Source organism: Heloderma suspectum, chromosome 5 (genome assembly GCF_057233095.1).
Source record: "Heloderma suspectum isolate Gila_16-S chromosome 5, 16-S_ref, whole genome shotgun sequence".
Lineage (NCBI taxonomy): Eukaryota > Metazoa > Chordata > Lepidosauria > Squamata > Helodermatidae > Heloderma > Heloderma suspectum.
This window is the reverse complement of record NC_139462.1, coordinates 20,401,647-20,424,102: the sequence shown is the minus strand read 5'-3', so window position 1 is coordinate 20,424,102 and position 22,456 is coordinate 20,401,647. Positions and strand designations below refer to the sequence as shown.

At 44.1% G+C, this 22,456-nt stretch overlaps 1 protein-coding gene across 1 annotated transcript in view; it reads left to right on the top strand.

Moving 5' to 3' along the window:
• Window positions 1-22,456, top strand: part of SCD5 (stearoyl-CoA desaturase 5) — an 82,052-nt gene that overhangs the window by 990 nt on the left and 58,606 nt on the right. The gene's annotated exons all lie outside the window — the stretch shown is intronic.

Below are 22,456 nucleotides of genomic sequence, written 5' to 3'. Positions count from 1 at the left end.
GAATAGTCCAAAGGTAAGCAAATTTGCATTAGCAGACCTTGTGAACGCCCACTTTGAGACTGCCTGTATGTGCCAGGTATATGTCGTCGCTGTAGCTTCTCTCACAAGTATCAAGGGGGAAATTGTTCAATTGTAAGTGTGTGTGAGAGAGAATATATGTGGGGGTGGGCAGGTGGTCAATAGAGAAACTGTTCCATGATCTGAAACTCAAGGGTGGGGAGGTTCTCGTTGATTCATGGCAGTCTTATCTTGAAGTAATATGCATTTAGGATCATCGTGTTTAAATTATTTGTGTATTTTTGAATCATTTGCACCAGACCAGTTTACTTTAGATTCAGTCTTGAATGGAAGAGTGAGTAAGCCTCTCCCACCACAATCCTATACATGCCTACTCAGAAGCAGGTCCTGTTGGGTTCAGTGGGGCTTACTCCCAGGTAAGTGACCACAGAATTGCAGCCTCAGCTAAATAACTGAGGAAAGGACAGGAGGGAGAGAGAGAATCTGACCAAGGTGCTGGGCAGTTGCAACTACCGAAGCTGTCAGAATTGTTGGGGCTTAGCATCTTGCAGGATTAGGCCACAGCAGTCCTAAGGACCCTTCCATTCATTTGCTGCTACTACGATAGATTTTCTTTCTGCATTGTGAGTAATACTTAGCTTGCTGTGTTGGTATCTCCTTATTTCTAATGTCTATCATATGGGGATACTGTGAGTCTGCTTCTGGCTTAAAGTCAGAGTTTTTAGTTTCAACCAGGGCTAATCTTGGAAGCCATGTTCCACAGCAGAGCTCCTATCTTAGAGGTGCCTTTCCCCACCCTTTTGCATTGGCAAGCTATGTAAAGAGAAGAGTGCCTTTGTGTATAACCATTGTGCTTTTCCCTCCCCACCACTCACTGACCATGCATCTAGGATTGTTATTTTTCTAAATTATATAGTGCATTATAAACTAACAAACACAAGCAGGTTCCTGCCCCAAAGAGCTTACAATCAAAATTATGACAGTAAGGAAAACAGCAAAAGGAAAGATAGAGGTAATAAAGAATGAAGGTAAGAGAATGCAGATGCATACTTAGGCTTTGTTTTAGTTAAGGATGAGGCAAAGGGGGTTAAGGAAGGGGTACAGCGCCTCAGGCTCAAGGGCCAAATTCAGTCTCCCTTTCCCCTGATTGGTGGTTTCCTGGCTTTTGTACAGCTTTTCCCCCATTCTAAAAGCTTGAAATGCTTCTCATAAGGCTTAGTTACTGGCAGTGAGAGCTTTAAGCTGAACTATGATAGTATATTTGGCCCTGCCCCTTTTGCCTTTGGCCCCACCCAGCACTGAAATGCTGCCCCAGAGAACTCCAGAATTGAATTGTGTTCTTAACACCTGAGTTAAGCCAACGGTTTAATGGGAAATATGAGTTTTACTGAGGGAGATGAATGATGAGACAAAGAGCTTCTCCACGTGGGGCTATTATCCTGTGATTGGTTACTCATGGAAGTTTGTAGATCCTTTACATGACATCGTAAACCTCCAGCGCCTCTCCTGTGGTTTCTGACCATTTCCGTGGCTTAGTTTGAAACAGAAATAATGAGCTAATAAAAAGAACTGCTTTGAATCAGTTTGAATTTGGCCATGTAAAGAGGAAGTGGCACTATAACAACAGTGCCATCTATTGGCTGTATAATGAAGCATATAGAACTTGCAGATAAAGGGGAAAAGAGGGGGAGGGAATCGCATGGAAAGGGCTGAGCTTAATCCTGCAAAGAATCTGGAAGCAGCAGCTCTGGTAAAATTGCGGGATAAAAAGCCCTGTGTGGAGAAGCCCAGAGTAGGTTAGGAGACAGAACTTTCTGGACAATGGGAACACCTTCCTAGTAAGTTTTTTAATCCCTAGATTTGGTTGTTGTCAAACTATGTAGAACCCAGTGTCATTTTCTTGTGAATGTAAACGGTTCCCCTTGTAATTCCTGTGCGCTGCCATTGTGAACCAACCTCGTCTAATGCATCTTTTGTCCTCTGTTCCATTTCACAGTCCTCTTGTTTGCCTGTGTAACATGTACCTGTAGCCTTTTCTTGAGTGAGTGCAAGAACTCTGGAGCTGAAACCTCAGAGACTGTCCACTGTGTTTCTTCTGCACAGACATTCTTCTCTCCCCACTGCCCCGCCCCCTGTGCCGCGGTGGTGTAACCTAGGAAAGGCTCTTACACATGCTAATTCTGAATGTGTACATTTATTTATTTATTTTATTGCATTTATATCCCGCCTCTTTTTCCACTTGCAAGGGACCCAAGGCGGCTTACATTATCCTCCTCCTCTCAATTTCATCCTCACAACAGCAACCCTGTGAGGTAGGTTGGGCTGAGAGTCTGTGACTGGCCCAAAGTCACCCAGTGAGCTTCCGTGGCCAAGTGGGGATTAGAACCCGGATCTCCCAGCTCCCGGTCCAGCCCTCCCACCGCTACACCACACTGGCTCTCTTAAATTGTCTCTTAATCTTCACACTGAATGCTTTAGAGCAGGGTGCACAACCTTTTCAGCCCTGAGGACCACATGTGATGCTGGCTCATGCCTTCTCCCCAGCCACCAGTGAGGAAAGATCACTGGGGGAGTGAGAGGAGAGGAGGTTCGCAATTGGCAGCGGCAGCCACAACTACAGCAGTACAATCACTCTGTGTGTGTGTGTGTGTGTGTGTGTGTGGGAGTGTTAAGGTCTTGGGGGGGGGATATATGGCTCCCGGAGCACGTGAAGCTTCCAGGCCACAGGTTGTGCACCCCTGCTTTAGAGGCTGTGCTTGGCTGTTCCTCTCTAGTGCAGGAATGCTCTTCATAGAGCTTTATTGAAAAGAGCTATACCCTCCCTGTATAGCAATGACATTTTGTGCCTCTTTTATTCTATTTTACTTTTGGTTGAAAGTAATTTAATTGGTCGATTGAAAGCTGTGCATTCATGTTTTGAAATGCATGTGTATTTTTTAAAAGGGTGGTAGAAGAACAGCAATGCATCTATACCACTGTAGTAAAATTATCCCCCTCCACCCATTGTGTGGACTGAATGTTGTGCTATTGTTTCTGAATCATTGTTAGAGGGATGCATTCACTGATCATCAAGATAAGCCCCAATACCCCTCATTTTACACATGGGGGAAGTGGAGTCTGAAGGGTCAGTCACTATTGGAGATACAGCTAAACAGGGATTTGAATTCCAGGTCCCAAATTTGCAGTAGGTTGCCATCGGTATGCTGGTAACATCCAGCTCTGTTTCTCCTTTTAATTTGAGTCAGATGCGGAAGTGTGAGTTCTGGGATCAGTAATGGAATGGATGAAGTCTGAGATCAGTAATAAAATGGATGACAGCCAATAAATTGAAGGTCAAGCCCAACAAGATGGAGGTATTGTTGGTGGCTGGTTTGTCTGACCAGGAAGGTGATGATCACCCTATTCTCAGTGCAGTTGAAGTCCACCTAAAGGGACCCGGCTTGCAGTCTGGGGGTATAGGTTAGGTCCAGTTTGGGCACTAGAGGCCCCAGGGGCATCTGTGGCACAAAGTGCCTTTCACCAGCAGCGACCCCTCCTGGGTAGATATAGCTTTGCCATAGTTACCGGTGCTCTAGTAATGTCTACATTAGATTATTGCAACATGCCTGTGAGAATGCCTACAGCTACTAGGATGCTGACTGGCATTGGATGAATGCCAGTCTCATATGTTTCTTAAGCAACTGCGATGGCTGCCTGCTTGTTTCCAAACACAATTCAAGTGCTTGTGCTTACCTTTTAAAGCCCTAACAGTTTGAGACTGTAAAAGACTGTCTTCTCTCATCTGTGCCTGGACAAAGTGTATGTGCATCATCAGAGGCTCACCTCATCATTGGAGACCTTTCTCTGAGTCCTACCTCCTCCTGAAGTTAAGTAGGTAGAGGGCCTTGTTAGTGGTGGCACCCTACATGTAGAATTTCCTCCCCACTTAGGCTTGCCTGGTGCCTAAGTTAATGTTTCTTTCATGTTAGGTGAAAATCTTTTTTCATTTACCCAGACTTCCCAGTATGTCATCTAAGCTGTTTTAATCTGTTGATGAATTATTTTATTTTCTTTATTTATGCCATTTATATAGGCCACCCAATAATATTTGTTCTCTGGGCAGCTCAGAAACATAAAATAGCAAAATGCAATATTAAAATACAATATCATAAAACAAACATTGCAGCATTAAAAAAAATTGTCAGCAGAGAAATAAAACCAGTTTCATAGCACGGCTAAAAATATACAACACATAAACAGTGGGTTACAATTCAAAACTTTAAATTCACAGATTTTAAAAGGCCTGAGAAAATAAAAAGTATTCACCTAGGGATGTCAGAGAAATGTGTTTGGGGGCTGGAGTTCGACAGGTTTTCCTCGGTTCGGCCCCCTGGACTTTGTTTTGGGTCCTGCTGTAGCGCTCAAAGCAGTCTGCAGTTCGTGGATTTGCCAGGCATTTCATGCTTTTTTATTTCACAGGTTCCACAATTTGTGTGAATTTCTGAGCAATTTGTGTAAATTCACCCATAATTTCTGCAAATTGCTCGGAAATTTGTGCAAATTATGGAACCTGTGAAAAAATGCACAAAAAAGTTCCTGGAGTTTGGAGAAAAGCCTGCAGCTTGGCTCCCAAACACAAATCAAGCCATACAAACCTCGGAACTCTGTCGAGTAAAAAAAGAACTGGATTTTTCAGCGACAGAGCTCCTTCTATTCACCTAATGCTGAAATGACGATAAAGGCAACTCCAGGTGAGCCTTTCAGGAGGACATTCTACAACCAGGGTGCCATCACCGAGAAGGTTCTTTCCCTGGGAACTATCCATTTTACTTCATGTGGTGGGGACAAGTGAAGTGGTCTCCGAAGTGGTTCTCAAAGTTTGGATAGATATATGTGGGAGAAGGTGATCTTTCAGGTACCTTGGTTCCAAGCCATGAAGGGCTTTAACGGACAAAACCTGCACTTTGAGCTGATCCTGGAAACTATTTTGTAACTGACTGCTAGTTTTATGGATTTGACTTGTTTTGTTATTGCTTTTACTGTTTTTGTTTTGAGAAATCTTATTTCACTTGGTGCCTATATTGTGGTCTTTGGGGCACCAGGTGAAGACCTTTTTATTCTCCCAGGCTTTTTAGTCCTTCAGTTTTAAAAAAAGGTGTCTGTTTGTTTTAAGATCTTTGCACCACTGCTGGTGTTTACAATCTAGTTTCATTTTGTTGTTTTAACTTTTAATTTTTTTATATATTATGATATTGTACTATTTTATTGTGTTAGGTTTTGTTTTGTGAACTTCACAAAACAAAACAGAGCTTCAGATATTGGGTGGTATAGATATGTAATAAATAAACAATAATTATTTAATAGACTTTGCCCCACCTTTCTTCAGTGGAGGCTGGTGGCTCTAATGTCAGTGGGGCAGTGAATATGTTCTGGGTTTCAGTCAAGGCCAGTCAGAACTCTAAAGGAGCTATCCAAGGTGTGAAGCACCTTGAATAGCTCCTTTAGAGTTCTGACTGGTTCTGACTGAAACCTGGAGGAGATTCACCAATCCACTGACATTAGAGCCACCAGTCACAAGCCTACACTGCCTTTCTTCCATTATGGAACTCAGCATACATGGGGTTCCCCGGTGGTGGCTCATCCAGGCACTGACCAGGCTCAAACCTGCTTAACTTCAGCTGTATCATGTGACCTGATACCATGCCCTGGCAGAGAGAGAGAAAAGAGGAGGAAACAGCAATTTCATTAGATATAATTTTTGTGATGATTGTACATCTCCCTGGAAGTAGCTAAGTTGAAGTATGGCATGTAAATGTGTTTAAATAAAGTATCCCTGCAAGCAATACCACCCAATCCTGAGGAAACCATTTTTTCTCAGAGAAATGCAGAGAAATCAGTTTTCCTAAGCCTCTAGCAGTTTCATCCAGCTAACAATGAACACAAGAGTTCCCTTGCTGGATCAGACCATCTAGTGCAGCATTTTGTTTCCAGGCTAATCAGCCCGATGCCTCAAGGCACTTGCAAGCAAGTCATAAAGATGATTGTTGTACCCCTGGTATTTATATCAGTGTCTGGTACCTAGACATTTGCTGCCTTTGAACATGAAGTTCTGTTTACTGAACAGCCAATAATCTATATATCATCCAGAAACTTGTCCGTTTTTTAAAAGCCATCTAACCTAGTAGCTATCACCACGTCTTGTGGTAGTTGTGATGGACCTGACTTATGTTGGCCTATTGAGTTTCCATTTTAAAAGTGTCGAAACTCCTCTTGGAATACAGTAATGCTAGGTTATCTGTCTAATGTTATTGCAGTGTCTGTCACCTAGGCAACCAAAACCCACTCCTCTTAATATCCCCCAATTTAATTAGCCTTGTTGCCAGAATTTTTTGGGGGGTGGGAGTAGAAATTCTATACTGCCTGGTAATTTGCATCAACTGTAACTAGATAGGGAATGGAAACATAATATTAGAATAAGTTCATCTGATTGGCTTTTTATGAGGCCTCTCTCTCTCTCTCTTTCTAATGTTGATTAGTTCACAATGCTAGTGGTAGGTAGATTCCTCCAATGCTGAAGGGGTTTGGGAATTTTTGGTTAGTTTTTTTTAAAGAGGTAGGCCTGGATATCTCTCTTCCTCTTTGTTTCTTCTACTGGATTCTACATGAAGAACACATGGTTTGGCTGGAACAAATCTTGAGCCCAGAGTCCATGTGGCTGGTGCCATCTTGGACACTTTGGAATTGCCTGAATAAGGATTCTTTGATGCCAGATAACTAAAGCATATATACACCTTGTCTGTTAGTTCCATCATGTGACAACAAGTTTGCTTTTTAGCCACATCTATATTATTTTCTTTTATGTTCTGAATTTCAAGTGGACAGATTTCCTAAGACTAAATCTGTTTATATCTATTGCAGTAGCCTGCATCTGGATTCAAATCTTTGATGCCTATCAGCATTTAAATGCTCTCTTGTGTTGTGCTGTATCCTACTGATACATTGCAAGTTTTGCTTTAATGATAAGTTGAGGCATTATTGAGTGTTATTATACATTTCTTCTTGGGGTGTATGACTTTTTTTAATATTGAGGTTGAAAAAAACCCAACCCTGCTGCGACTTGGGTATCCCACAGTAGTGACGTTCATACATTACTTCTGCATTGTGTGAAGAAATACTTTTCTTTTGTCAGTCTCTTGGACCTACTGACAATTGGCTTCATCACTGGGTAAACCAGAATTTGAATCTCATGAGAAAGGGAGAAATATTTATCTCTATGAACAATTAATATTATTTTTAGGGAGATACTTTAGCTTTATTACTGATACTTCCTTAGGACAAAGGGAGAGCCACATATTGTCTTCTAACTTTATTTTTGTAATGATTTGTTTTTTTTTTTTTTTAAATACAAACAGTAGAAAAAGAACATGAAGAACAAAAACCCCATCTTTAACCACATAAAAGGAACATCAAATGTTTGACACCAAAATAGGATTACAATGCAGTATAAACCAAATTCCAAAGAACATGTCATAATAATTTGGTATTTATCAAGCATAGCAGCATTCGAGCATGATCTATTTGCATATGTCAAAAATGGATTGCAGGTGACAAAAGGAATTTCTGGGTTAGTTAAATCCTTAGAAGTGCTTGTCTGGTGTATCAGTTTATCCATAGTGAGATTGTACAATATATTTCTGTATCAAGATTTCAGGATAGTTTTAGTTCACCTTTACTGTGTGTAAAGCATTTCCACTATGGCAGTTGTTGAAAGGTTCCTTTGTGTAATAAGTTCCTTTATGTAATATATATATCCACTGGAAAAGTGCCCACCATTGCTATGCCATGGTTCTTACAAATCACTTGCTGTGATGGTCTTTATACCATTGGACATCTTTCTCCAAAAATCACAAATAAATAACTGAACATGGCCGCATCTGGAGGAGGGTTCCATTTGCAAGCAAGCAGCTTTCTCCATTTTGTCAAGGCCATCTCATGCATCCTTCCCTTTTCCCTGAAATAGAAACTATTGTCCTCCTGGGGAAAAAAATATTTGCTATTCTCTCTCTCTTGTTTCTGTGTATACACCTACACTTTTTATTTTGGGAAGATTCTTTCCTGGAGGACTGATGAATTTTGTTTATAAAAGAACTCATAGCTAAGAACAGCAAGAGCTTACTGATATAGGCAGGGTATAGATGTGAAGTGGGATGCATGGCCTTCTCTTGCAGATGGAAGTAAGTGTTGTATTTGTAAGGGATGAATATTCCATGGGGCAAGCTGAAAGTACAGGCTCTCAAGAGTTTGGATTACCATTATTTTCCCCTGGCAGTACTCTTATGCAAATGCATGTCAGGCAATAATTTAGCAGGTGATGCTTTTCCCAGTGTGGAGGTAACAGTAACTTCATCTAATTTAATTTTTGGCTGTCACACTGCAGTTAAAGGCACAGGAGCCTGGCTGAAAGAACTGTAAGAATTTTGCTGATGGATCCTGTATCAAACCACAAACACAGTGCCTCCCCCCTGCCCCCTCTTGTTTTGGTCTGTCCTTTTTCCTTCTTTCATTCCCCTTCATGCCTCATATTCCAGAACTTAAAGGGACCCTCTATACCCGTGAAAGGGACTTTCTATACCTTTAGCAAAAAACTAAACAAGAATGCCCAGTGCCCAAGAACATGTAGCGTCACAAAAGTCTCCTATCATGGGTAACAGGGACAAGCAATAGCCTTACGGCACCTTAAATACCAACAAATTTATTCCGGCATAAGCTTTTGTGGATACTGCACTTCACCAGGGGGTTGGACTCGATGGCCTTGTAGGCCCCTTCCAACCCTACTATTCTATGATTCTATGATTCACCAGATGCATGAACAGTTAGCCTCAAATTGGCAGATCTAGATACACATGCTGAGGGGGTGGGGGGTGATGTAAACTGTGTTGCCAGAGGGAATTGAAATGCAAAAAGTACAGACAGTGGTGATAACCGTAACAGTTTCCATTCAAAAAACATTGCTGGGTGATAACACAGATATTATTGCATTTGTGAGCCGATAGCAGTGTAATAAAACAACCCTTGGTGCCTGTTCAAACCACAGAAGATAGATTTTAATCTCTTGAGGAATTGTACTTGAGCAATTTCATGTTGATATCTGTCTTTGAAATTCCTCTCTTCAGGAATGGCCATTCCTGAACCAAGGTCATTCACAAAGAGGGACTCGGTTCGCACGTAACGGCAGCCAATCATGGTTTAATTAACCCACAATTTGCCATGGCGCATACCGGGTGCATTCTGCCATCATTTTGAATAATCAACCGTCCATCGGCCTGATCGGAGGTTGCTACATGACATCCAAACCCAGACACTATAGGTTAATCTGAGGTTAAATAACCCACAGATAACCATTAGTACTTACATAAACTGCTCCCGGGAGTCACAAAAACAACACTGGGGTTTCTGCTTCTCACTGCCCCCCTCCATTTCTTGTCCCTCCCATCCTGCCATTGGCTGTAGGTGAGAGCAGAGGGGGAACCCACCATTTATACATGTGCAACATTGCAGTTCCTCAGGCAGGTATATCTCCCATACCTCTTCCTTGCTGAACCTGGACAAAATACCTATTTTCCCTTCCCATATTGGGCATTTTTATGCTGTTAGAGATCCAGACTACCTTCCTTCACAAAACTATTGTTTCCAGATTTCCTTAGGGCAGGAGTGGGTAGACTTCAGGTTTGCAGGGAGACATACTCTTAGAATTAAGGAACGGGGTGCCTTTGAGAACATGCTGAACCCAGGAATTTGTATTCAGCTCCAGTACCAGAGGACTGGAAGAAGGCCAATGTAACACCACATTTTAAAAAGGGATCCGGGGGGGATCCAGGAAATTACAGGCTGGTTAGCTTAACGTCTGTTCTGGGTAAGCTGGATGAAAACAATATTAAAGATAAAAGTAGTAAGCATATAGCAGGACAAGCCATGCTAAAAAAGAATCAACATGGCTACCATAAAGGTAAGTCCTGTCTCACTAACCTTTTAGAGTTCTTTGGGAGTGTCATTAAACATGTAGACAGGGGTGATCTGGTAGACATTGTGTACTTGGACTTCCAAAATGCTTTTGACAAAGTCCCTCACCAAAGACTCCTGAGCAGTCATGGAAGAAGAGGACAGGTCCTCCTATGGATCAGTAACTGGTTAAAGAACAGAAAGCAGAGAGTAGGAATAAATGGTAAATTCTCCCAATGGAGGGAAGTAAATAGTGGGGTCCCACAGGGATCTGTTGACAAGTTTGCCGATGACACCAAATTATTTAGGGTGGTCAGAACAAAAAGGGATTGTAAAGAGCTCCAAAAGGATCTCTCCAAGCATCGAAATAGCAAATGCAGTTCAATGTAAGCAAGTGTAAAGTGATGCATGTTGGGGCAAAAAATTCCATCTTCACGTATAACCTGATGGGATCTGAGCTAGCAGTGACCGACCAAGAAAGAGTTTTGGGAGTTGTGGTGGACATCTCGATGAAAATGTCAACCCAGTGTGCGGCCGCTGTAAAAAAGGCAAACTCCATGTTAGGCATAATTAGGAAAGGAATTGAGAATAAAATTGCCAATATCATACTGTCTTTATACAAATCTATGGTGCGACCACACTTGGAATACTGTGTATGGTTCTGGTCACCGCACCTAAAAGAGGATATTGTAGAGCTGGAAAAAGTGCAGAAAAGGGCAACTAAAATGATCAAGGGGCTGGAGCAACTCCCCTATGAGAGAAGGTTACATCAGCTGGGGTTGTTTAGCTTGGAAAAAAGGTAACTAAGGGGAAACATGATAGAGGTGTACATTAGAGCTGTGCACAAATGGCCTGTCAAAATTCTCCAGCCTATTTGTGGGCAGAGGAATGGGGGAGAATTTCACCGAATTTCTCCTAGGGAAGGAGAAATTCTCCAACAGTTTCTCACAGATAGGGTTCACTGTTGGCAGGGGTTGTAGCTAGGGATGTACAAATCACTTACCTGGCTCCGTTCCGGGGCATCTGCAGTGGGAGGAGGCACTCCATCCCTCCCCCCAGAATCCTCCCTGGCCGGCTCCACTCGGTGGCAACTCCGTGGAGCTGCCAGCCAGGGCCAGCCGCAGCTGGATTCTGGTGGCTGCCGGGTTGCTGCGGCCGCAAATGGTGGCCGCTACGCCGGCCCCCATTTGTGTCCCTGCCAAGCCGTGATAGGCTACGTAAGTATTTATGTAGCCTATCATGGCAAAAGGCAGGGACGCAAACAGGGACGCAAATGGCGTAGCGGCCGCCATTTGCATGGCTGCCTTTTGCTGTGATAGGCTACGTAAATACTTACGTAGCCTATCACGGCAAAAGGCAGCCATGCAAATGGCGGCCGCTACGATGGAAGAGTCGTTCAGCTCAACGCTACGAGCTGAAGAGGAGCCGCCGCCGCATCCGCTGCTGCTGCCGCCGCATCCGCCGCCAGGTAGGCTCTGTCCCGGGGGGATTCTGCTGGGTGGCAGGGGGGATTGCCCCGTTCCACCATGGACTCCGAGGGGCTGGATTCTAAAGAATCCGGCCTCACTGGAGTCCGTGACAGAATTCTCCAACATCCCTAGTTGTAGCACAGGTTCTTTCTTTTTTCCTAAGGGTTTTTGGTTTATTGCACTGCTTCTGTAGGTGGCAACAACATCAGCTGTGTTGAGGCTTCCACTCTTCTGAGGCAGAATTTTGAATTTTGTTTGGCATTTTTGAGCTTCCCTAATCACTGCAAGGTAGCCGATGGTGCTGTGTGTGTTTTCTCTCTCTATTGTACACCTTTCCATTGCTCTGCTGTCTCCCAGGCCACCTGTACTTTCTAAACTGAAAAAGGCCCATGGGAGGAATTGCCTCACGATGTCTTCCTCACGATGGCTTTAACTGAAGTGCAGGAAACCAAGGAAGCTACAGGCTGCCGCAGAGATTGTTGTACAACGACAGACAGGACACTCATGCACACTCCTCAGCCACCTCATAAGTAACGTAAGCACAAGAACCTCAAACCCAACCAATGGGAATTTCTCTGAAATTTCTCCTCTTTGAATTTCTTTTTGAAAGCAATTTCTTTTTTTTATCAAATTGAATGAGAATGGCTGGGGAAAAAAATGGGAGAAATTTTTGGCACAGCACTAGGGTGTATGAAATTATCCATGGTGTGGAGAAAGTGGAGAGGGAGACACTTTTCCCCTCTCTCATAATACTAGAACTTGGGGTCATCCCATGACACTGATTGGTGGAGGATTCAGGACAGATAAAAGGAAGTACTTCTTCACATGGTGTGTAGTTAAACTATGGAATTTGCAACCACAAGATGTAGTGATGGCCACCAGTTTGAATGACTTTAAAAGCGGGATAGACAAATTCATGGAGGAGAAGGCTACTAGTCCTGATGGCTATGTGCTACCTCCAGTATCAAAGGAAATGATGTCTATGTGTACCAATTGCTGGGGAATATGGGCAGGAGGGTGCTGTTGCATTCATGTCCTTCTTGTGGGTTCCTGGTCAACAGCTGGTTGGCCGCTGTGAACAGAATGTTGGACTAGATGGACCCTTGGTCTGATCCAGCATGGCTGTTCTTATATTCTTAACTGTCACACAAGTCTTGTCAGACAAAAATCCACCCCTGGTTCTTCCTACTCTGAACTTTCTTAATATCAGCAGCATAATTTAGAAGGAAAAAAGCCTTTTGTTGTTGCTGCTGTTAAACAATTGGGAGTTAGCATCCTTGCTGATCTACTCCAAATCACTTAGAGATCTGATCTACCTTCTGATCTACCTTCTGCCCAACCTGTCCTAGGCAGAGAAAATAATGATTAAACCTGTTTGAAGTCTGTAGTGTATACCCACAGTCTTTGGGTACATCTACAGCAGCCTCGCCCAACCTGATGCTTTCCAGATGTTTTAGACTACAACTCCCAGCATTGGCCCTGATGGTTGGGGCAGATGGGTTATAAAATCCAAAACATGTGAAGGGAACTGGGTTGGGGAAGGCTGATGGCATTTGGTTTCCAAAACATTCCGAACATCCAGTGTGGCTGAGCAGCCATGAAATGTTCACAATTAATCTGAATTAAAGGAGCATCTCCCTCAAAAATTTGGGGCTTCAAGAGGAAGATCCTTAGAGACTTATAGTTTCCTCTGAGATTTCTTCTCCTCTGTGGAGACCGGCTCTGTTATGACTTCGGATGACATCCTATCTGGAAAGGTGCTTTATGCCCCCCCCCCCGAACCCCTACTCTCAGATCACCCAGGCTGCCAATTTCGGTCATAAATGGATACAATATGGAGGTCAGTTTGTCACCATCCTCCTCCCCACCAAAGTCTTGCCTTAAGATATTTCCACTCAGCCATAGTTATAACTTCTTGAAAAAGTTCTCCAGACAGTTTTTAAAAATGCAGTATAAATTCTGTAAGGGAGGCATCCCCAAACTGTCATTTGTTAATAAGATGCAGTTGATGGAAGATGAGCTGCTCAGAGAAAGGGCATCTCTTGAGTTGGGCCCTATCTACATGAGCCTTTTATTCCGGGGCAGCTGCAAGTCGAGGTTCCTCAGGACGGACGATGCAGTCGCCACTTCGCAGTCATCCGTGCTTTTCTCCCGGAAAAGGTGATTTCCAAGGAGGCGTTTTGCTGAGATGTTTTTTGTTTGCTGGGGGTTTCCCTGTGGTTGCGAGCCGTCTGTTCCTTCCCCAAACCGACTTCGCATTTTGCAGTGGATGTGTTGTAGGCGTGTGTAGTGCTTGCATCACTCTGTGATGGCCCTTTACTCCCCCCGTCCCTTCGCAGCTGCACAGTTAAGGAGGCACAGAGAGGCGTTTTCATTTATTTAATCACACTTCAGCACATTTTTGCAGCTTCGTATCTTCGCAATGGGTGCTTTTGGACTCGGTGCCCAAGGGCCGGGGATGTGTATGTGTCTTGGGGGACGACCCGGCCACCATTTCGAAGCGATGACTAGTCACATACTGTTCACGCTTGTGAGTGTGAACCATCGCTAGAGTCAGGCTGTGGAACTGACAAATAGATGGCGTGGAAATGAAGGAGCACAGAACACCCACTTTTTACCTAAGGAGGGATGGAAAGACACAACAGAACCCCTAAAATACAAAACAGCCACTGAAGTGTCACACCCCCACGCTCATAAAACTGCACAGCTGCGCATTAAAGTATAATGGCAAAAAAAGGGCATGGCGGAGTCTGTTAGGGAAGCCCACAGTAAATCGCAAGTGTATCCCGGCAGAAGCTAATTCGAAGCTGAAATACTGCGCAGTTGTGATGGGGTGAAGGGTGAAACTGGCGCCATGTAGACGGGGCCTTGGTCTTGTATCGTAGCTATGTTGGATACAAAGTGTGTCATAGAATCATAGCATAGTAGGGTTCGAAGGGGCCTACAAGGCTATTCAGTCCAACCCCCTCATAGGGCTTTGGTACCCAAGTTTTGGTACTATCTTTTGGAATGGTGGGGGGGGGGGGATGGAGAAGAAAAATGGGGAAAGAGTTAAGCTCCTGTTCCAGTGCTTCTCTTTTTAAATTACCTCCTTTAAAGGGAAACTGCAACAGGGTTCTCTTACATACGTTAACATATAAATGCAGTTAGCTATCACAAGTGTAAGTCTGAGGCAGGAAACAAGGCTAGGCCAAAACATTTTGCTTCCTGAGGTGAAGGACAAGATGGTACATCCCCCACCACAATTCCATGTATAAAAGCCAAACAGACTGACAGTTGAATCTTATTTCAATACTGGTGACAGGACAGCATCCTGCACTGCCTCCAGGTAGCTGAGGGGGCATAGAGCAGCTTGCATGGTGCCTACAGCTCTGTTCATTTCACACTCCTCAACAGGTGCCTCCTCATCACTCTGCCTAATGGTAGGGCTGGCCCAGGCAGGAAGTCCCAGCTTCTAATCTCCCCTCAGCCACAAATTCATTAGGGTTGCAACTCATCTGGAAATAAGTCTCATAGAACTCAAAGAGACGAACTTCACAGTAGACCCATAGGATTGTACTGTAGGTGACTTTAAGCATGGCGCTGCTTCTTATCCTCAACTCTCATGAGCAATTTGGAAATAATATTATCCTGCCTTGCAGGCCTGTTATTGTAAGCTAATATCAATGTGTCCTTCTTCCTGTGAATAACGATGCATATTACTGGCCACAGGTCACCATTTTTACCATAGGGGGAACATAGAATTTGCCTGCTCATTGCCCACAAATTCAACTCGCACCAAGCCTCTTTCCCATAAGAACATGATTTTATTTATTTATTTAAAATTATTTGGGGGCAGCCTTTAATGGTGGAACATGAGGCAGTCACACAATCAGTGCAGATGCATGGAGACTGGGTTAGGTTATTATCTGCACAACTGGAATTACAAGGAAAGGCTTATAAACCTTTTAGTATAACAACTTCCAGTTCAGGCTGGGCTTTGACCTGGGCAACAGTGGGTGGTATCCAATGTTAGCCCTACTTAGAGTAGACCTATTGAAATGAATGACATATACGTTAGTCATGACTAACTTAAGCTCCATTCATTTAATGGGTCTACTCTAAGTAGGACTAACATTGGATACTATCCAGTATTTTTACTGACCCTGGCTCCTGGCATGTTCTTTGGTTCTGACCCCTGGCTTAATTCTTGCCTCCTTGTTTTTGACACCTGTCTCCTGTTCATTGGCCGCCTATGACTCAGTTCTGTCATTGTTGTGCACACATACAATTGAGGTGGAGCTATTGAATTACTGTTGTTTATATTAAAATAATAAATATATATTTAATAACATATATATTTAAAACAAGAAAACCAAGCATGATCGGAAACTGATATTTGCAGGCATAGCTTGAGTGCCTTGTGGTATCATCTTTCCTCTCATTTGGGGGCTGGCTTTTATTCAAAAAGACAATAGGGCTTCTGTTCTTTGATCCCCTTGCAAATGATTATTCTGTTTCACCAGCTAGGTGGGTATTGAGCCTCCATCTGAAAGGCTGCAGGTTCCATTTTCATTTAATGACATCCAATTCTCTGCATGTTCACGCTGGTGAGAGAGAGAAAGGTCTGGGAATAGAGAGATCCTGTATGCTTGGGAGGTTTGCTTTGATGTTAATCAAATAAAGAGTATTTTAAAAATGGGAAACTGTAGATAAGGACAGCAAAAAAAAACCAATAAAGGGAAGGTGGCTTCAGATCGAACGTGATTATGCCTCATATGTATCTATATCTCTGGTCGGCTCACTGCAAACTCAGTGTGGAATTACACTTTGTTATATGTAGTTCCGTGTATCTTTTTAGCAGAGAGAGAGAGAGAGGTTGATGTAAAGCGGCACAACAGGCAAGCAACAAGGAGGCTCTGGATGCACTGTGGATGCAGTTCGTCTTAAGGCAAAATGTATAAAAAAAATAGAAAGACTAACAACAGAGTATTTTAAAAATATATAAATATTTTCAGTAGCTATGCTGTTAAATAGTATCAGGAGTGGCAGTTTGGAATGCCTGGAAATGAAAGTTCCTTAGGAGAAAATACGATTGGTTTAATGCTTATGAATTGTCCTCCAAATTAAGGCCATTTAGACTAAAGGTTCTGACTGTATAGATCCAGATATTTTCCCTTTTGTCAAGCATATCAGGGTCTTTTGTTTGTTCTGTTGGAACCAACTCCGAGAGACTATGTGCAGGAAAGTTTAAATGTCTTGCAACTGGCTGTTTCAGTTTTTTGGTAAGAATTGCGGATTTATGCTTACGGAATCTAAAGCCTTTGATTGTGTGGATTGCAACAAACTGTGGCAAATTCTTAAAGAGATGGGAGTACCAGACCACCTTACCTGTCTCCTGAGAAACCTGTACGAGGGACAAGAAACAACAGTAAGAACGGAACGTGGAACAACCGATTGGTTCAAAATTGGGAAAGGAGTACGACAAGGCTGTATATTGTCATCCTGCTTATTTAACTTATATGCAGAGTACATCATGAGAAACGTTGGGTTCGATGAATCAGAGGTCAGAATTAAGATTGCCAGGAGAATTATCAACAACCTCAGATATGCAAACGATATCACCCTAATGGCAGAAAATGAAGAGGATCTAAAGAGCCTCTTGTTGAGGGTGAAAGTAGGGATGGCGGAGAATTTCTCCACGGATCTCCGGGAGGCCGAATGCCAACGCATTTGGCCCCCCGAAATTAGTGGAGAAACGGTCCGCCCCCCCGCCCCCCCCCCCCGGGATGGGACTTAGCTTTGGCGAATGTCCCTGGCGCTGGCGGCGGTGGCGGCTGGTCTTCTGACTGGCTGCCGCCACCGCCATTTCCAAGTAAAAAAAAACAAAACTCAAGCAAACGTGATAGGCTACGTAAAGATTTACGCAGCCTATCACGGCTAGATTTTCAAAAAACACCATGATAGCCTATCACGGCTGACTTTGGGGGGAAAAAAGCGCATACGCAAATGGCGGCGCCCATGGGCGCCGCCATTTGTGTTCCTTATTTGGGCACGTGTAGTCTACGTAAACATTTACGTAGACTACGGCAAAAATAAGGGCAACACAAATAGCGTTGCCCTTATTTTCGCCATAGTCTACATAAATGTTTACATAGACTACACGTGCCCAAACAAGGAACGCAAATGGCGGCGCCCATGGGCGCCGCCATTTGCGTACGCACTTTTCTTTTCCCCCCCAAAGTCAGCCGTGATAGGCTACGTAAGGATTTATGTAGCCTATCACGACTGACTGCAGGGATGCAAACGGCGGTGGCTACGGCCGCCACCATTTGCGTCCCGACCGGCAAGGAGGATTCGCGTCCGGAGGGATGGGGCGCCTCCTACCCGGCCAGAATTTCGGCCGGAGGGACTGGGCGCCTCCCCCCCGGCCGGAATTTCGGCGGGGAGGGATGGGGCACCTCCCCCCCCGCCAAGAATTTCGGGGGGAGGAACGGAGCACCTCCCCCCCACCGCGAAGCAAGCTGCGGGACCAGGTAAGGGACTTTCGTCCATCCCTAGGTGAAAGTGGAGAGTGCAAAAGCTGGTTTGAAACTCAACATTAAAAAACTAAAATCATGGCATCTGGCCCTATCACTTCCTGGCATATAGAAGGGGAAGAAATGGAAGCAGTGACAGATTTTATTTTCTTGGGCTCCAAGATCACCGCAGACGGTGACTGTAGCCATGAAATTAAAAGACGCTTGCTCCATGGGAGGAAAGCTATGGCAATCCTAGACAACATAGTAAGAAGCAGAGATATCACCTTGCCGACAAAGGTCTGTATAATCAGAGCTATGGTTTTCCCAGTAGCAACGTATGGCTGTGAGAGCTGGACTATAAGGAAGGCTGAGCGCTGAAGAATTGATGCTTTCGAACTGTGGTGCTGGAGAAGACTCTTACGAGTCCCCTGGACTGCAAGAAGGTCAAATCAGTTAATCCTGAAGGAAATCAACCCTGAGTGCTCATTGGAAGGACAGATCCTGAAGCTGAAGCTCAAATATTTTGGCCACCTAATGCGAAGAGAAAACCCACTGGAAAAGACCCTGATGCTGGGAAAGATTGAAGGCAAAAGGAGAAGGGGGTGGCAGAGGATGAGATGGCTTGATAGCATCACCGATGCAATGAATATGAACTTGAGCACACTCCGGGAGAGAGCGGAGGACAGGAAGGCCTGGCGTGCTATGGGCCAATGGGTCACGAAGAGTCAGACACAACTTAACGACTGAATAACAACAACAACAACAACAATCTTGTTCTTAGGTCTGTTGTAGTTATTACATTCAGCGTATATATCACAATGCAGCCACAGAGGCTGTGATTTGAAAAGGAAGACTAGCTGTTTAACCTTCCCTCTTGAGCTGTTTCCCCGCTGAACATTGCCACCCACCCAAGCGACTATTACTCCCACTGGGAACAAATATTTTTAAAAAATTATTCTTTCCCACCATTCTTCCAAAAAGCCCAAGTCTGCACACATGGTCCTCTTCTCCTTATGTTTTCCCCTCACAAGAACTTTGTGAGGTAGGTTAAGCTCGGGCACCACCACACGGGGAGGGCAGTGATGGCTGCACTAGAGGCCCATGGGCCGTGTGTTGTCCACCCTTGTCTTAAATAGAAAACAGCCTCTAGTTATGGAGCTTCAGATGAAGTATGCAGGGGTCAGAGGGCAGAGAACAGTAGATCTCCTTGAAATTTAAGCTAGGTTTTGCAATGACAGTTAAGCCACTGCTTCCTCTGTAAACTGACTACCGGTAGATTTAATTAGCCACGGCCGGCCTCCCCCCCTCTCCCTTTCTTTCATCTGCTCATGCAATTAATTTTGGCAGGCTCCCTGTCAGTAATGGTTGCAAACTTCTTAGAGAAGAGCATGAACGTAACCAGATTAGTGGTGAGAGGGGAGGAACGGATGAGACAGTCCAGCAGCAAGCTCATAAAACAGGAAGCCAACAAGCTTTCAGCATAATGCTAACTAAGCATTTGTTGTTTTATTCTGTACAGTGCCATCTACACTGATAGTTCTATATAAATAATTAATACTACTAATAAAATAATAACTATGCATTTTTAAAATGCTTAGAACAGTGTCTTCCCTTTAATAATAACAAATAATTGATAATATTAGTGCGCAATCCTACTGGGATATTCAGCTGCCTCTGAACTCGGGGGTGTCTGACTATCCAAGGCAGGACGGGCGGAGCACAGAGGGTATCCTTTCCTCCACGCTCTGGCCGCCCTGCATTTTCAGCTAGACAGCCGATTCTGGCGGTCTAGCTGGGGATGTCAGAGTGGGAGGCAGGGAGGCCAGACGGTGCATAGGAAGCGTCATCACGATGCTTCCATGGTGTCCTCCCCTCCCCGCCCCCGGGAATGCCCCTTTTCCCCCGCTCCATGCTGCGGTTATGAGCGCGGAGGCGGAAGAACCGTGCCGCCTATGAGACAGCAGGGGATGGGGTGGGGAGCGCAGTTTCTGAGAACCGAAAAATCCTATGGCCATCTAGACATTGTCTAGTGGCCGTAGGATTGCTCTCTTAATTTATTAATACTTATTAACAATAAAACAATATTATTATTAATTATAAGAGAATCTCTTTCTGTAGTCCCCAGCTACAATGTCTCTTGTTCATTTCACTCTCCTTTTATTTTCCATTATGGTCAAGAGAGAGTTTCATATTTTTGATTTTCTGATGTTTTAGCCCAGCCTTTCCCAATCAGGCACCTTTCAAATGTGTTGATCTGCAGTTCTCATAATCTCCTGTCAGCATGGCCAATGATCATGTTGGCTGGGGATAATGGGAATTGTAGCACAACACATCTGGAGGGCATCCTGTTAAGGAAGGCTGCTTTAACCTTTGTCAAATGTTGAAAATGTTTACAATAAAATGGGTTTGCCACAAAGAGAGAGTTTCCTCCTGCAGCCTAGCAGCACCAACAGGGAAAGCATAAATTTATGTTGAAGGTGCAACATATAAATTGTGTAAATAAGCATGGTGGGAGTGGTTTGGATCCCCTGAGACAATTTGTTATTAGGGCAGAGAATGGGTGTCTGATTGGGGTCCGTAAAACATTGAATAGGGACCGGCGTGAAAAAGAACAGGAATCTAGAGAGTCAGTTAACGACAGTTTGAATCTCTGCTCCAGCAACCCCATGTGAGCTGAGGTCATGTCCACAAATTACTAATTTTTTGGAAGTGTTAGTTGGTGTCCCAAATAAGGGAATGTCGCAAAATGAATCACTATACAAACCACTTCCACCACATTTAGAATGTCTGTCTGCCTTCACCATTACACTGGTTGTGTACTTAAGATGACCTCACAGGAACATAGGAAGCTGCCTTATACTGAGTCAGACTAATTGTCCATCTAGCCCAGTATTGTCGACACTGACTGGCAGCAGCAGCTCTCCGGGGTTTCAAGCAGGAATTTTTCCAGCCTGGAGATGCTGGGGATCAAACATGGAACATTTTGCATGCAAAACAGCTGCTCTACCACTGAACTATAGTCCTTCCTTGCTACAGCCTTATGTTTATGTGGAATACTTACCTAACAACACTTATTATCCCCCATGTCAAAATCTGACACCATGGTTTTCCTGCCTCTTGTGTCATGGTGTGTGTGTGTGTACCCCCTGACCCACCATGGTTCACCTGGCCCCAGCCAAGTACTCTACCACAGAAATGCCCCTATTTTATATATGAAATGGGTTATTAAAAGTCAATGGAACTTTGTTTATGAAGGTCCCTTTCCTGCCTGTGGGCCGTTATGTAATTGCCTGAATTCCCCATCCTCGCCTTTCCTTGCAAATTTAGTAGCTGCTAAATTCTAGTTGTCCCAGGTATTAATCAGGACTGGTGTCTTTAGTATGAGACTCCAAGCCAAGGGCTTGACCTTCATCAAGTATCTTGATTAAAGATCTGTCGAGATCCTTGTAACAGTAGCCCCATTAAGCTTTCTGGGATCTGTTCCAGGGGCGGTAATTGCATCTTGCATGTTCTATGAGAACTTGAAGCTATTCTCTCTTGGTGGGGGGAAGGGAATTTGCTCCGCTTTCTCCCTCTTTCCCCCAGCCCTCCAAACCCCATATTTTTGCACCTGCTTGCTCTAAGAAAACCAGTTGGAGAAAATATATCCCATCCAAGACTGGTTGCACATCATCAGTGATAAAGAAGGTCGTTGTATGGTTTTTTTTAAGATTGAAGAGAACCAGTGTCGTAGCAATAAAAACAGCAAGGAATCTTGTGGCGCTTTCAAGACTAACAAACATCTTACGGCATAAGCTGTCATGGACACTGTCCATTTCTTCAGATGCCTGAAGCGTTAACCTCAAGGTAGCCATAACAAATGTGTTAAGTCTTTAAGGTGCCAAAAGTCTCTTTGTTGTTTTTGCTGCAACAGACTAACACGGCTACCCTTTTGAAAATACTTGCAATGGTAATACTTTCGAAAAGATGTGTCAGAACTGTCTACAGTGAGTTTCCTTCCAAACACAACGACTTTAAATAGCTATAAAACCTCACCTTTCCACTTAAAAAGAACAATAAAAAGCCCTCAAGGCAGCTCCAGCATAACAGAACCAAACCAAGAAACACATAAACGTAGGTACAGCAGAGATCTTAAATATCGTCTAAAAGCAAAGGTGACCTAGGCTCTAAAGCTAACAATAGGCTGGGTCAGATGACATCTTCATGCTGATCTGGCCCATCCTGTGGCGTGGAGTGAGAGCATACCTGCCCTCCCTACCCCCCACAGTCCACACAGGGTTGGCACATCTGAACAGTGCTGGCTCCAGGTTCTGGAGGGCCCTTGGGCAAGACACCCTCAGTGGGTCCCCTCCTTCAGTGAGTCCACCGTCTCACCACCATTGTCGCTATCTGCTATTGGCCATCCTACTCTTTCTCATCATTGCTGCCACTTGATTGCTTGACAGGTAGAGAGCCAGGGAGCAGTGATATCTATTCCTCTTCCTTACCACC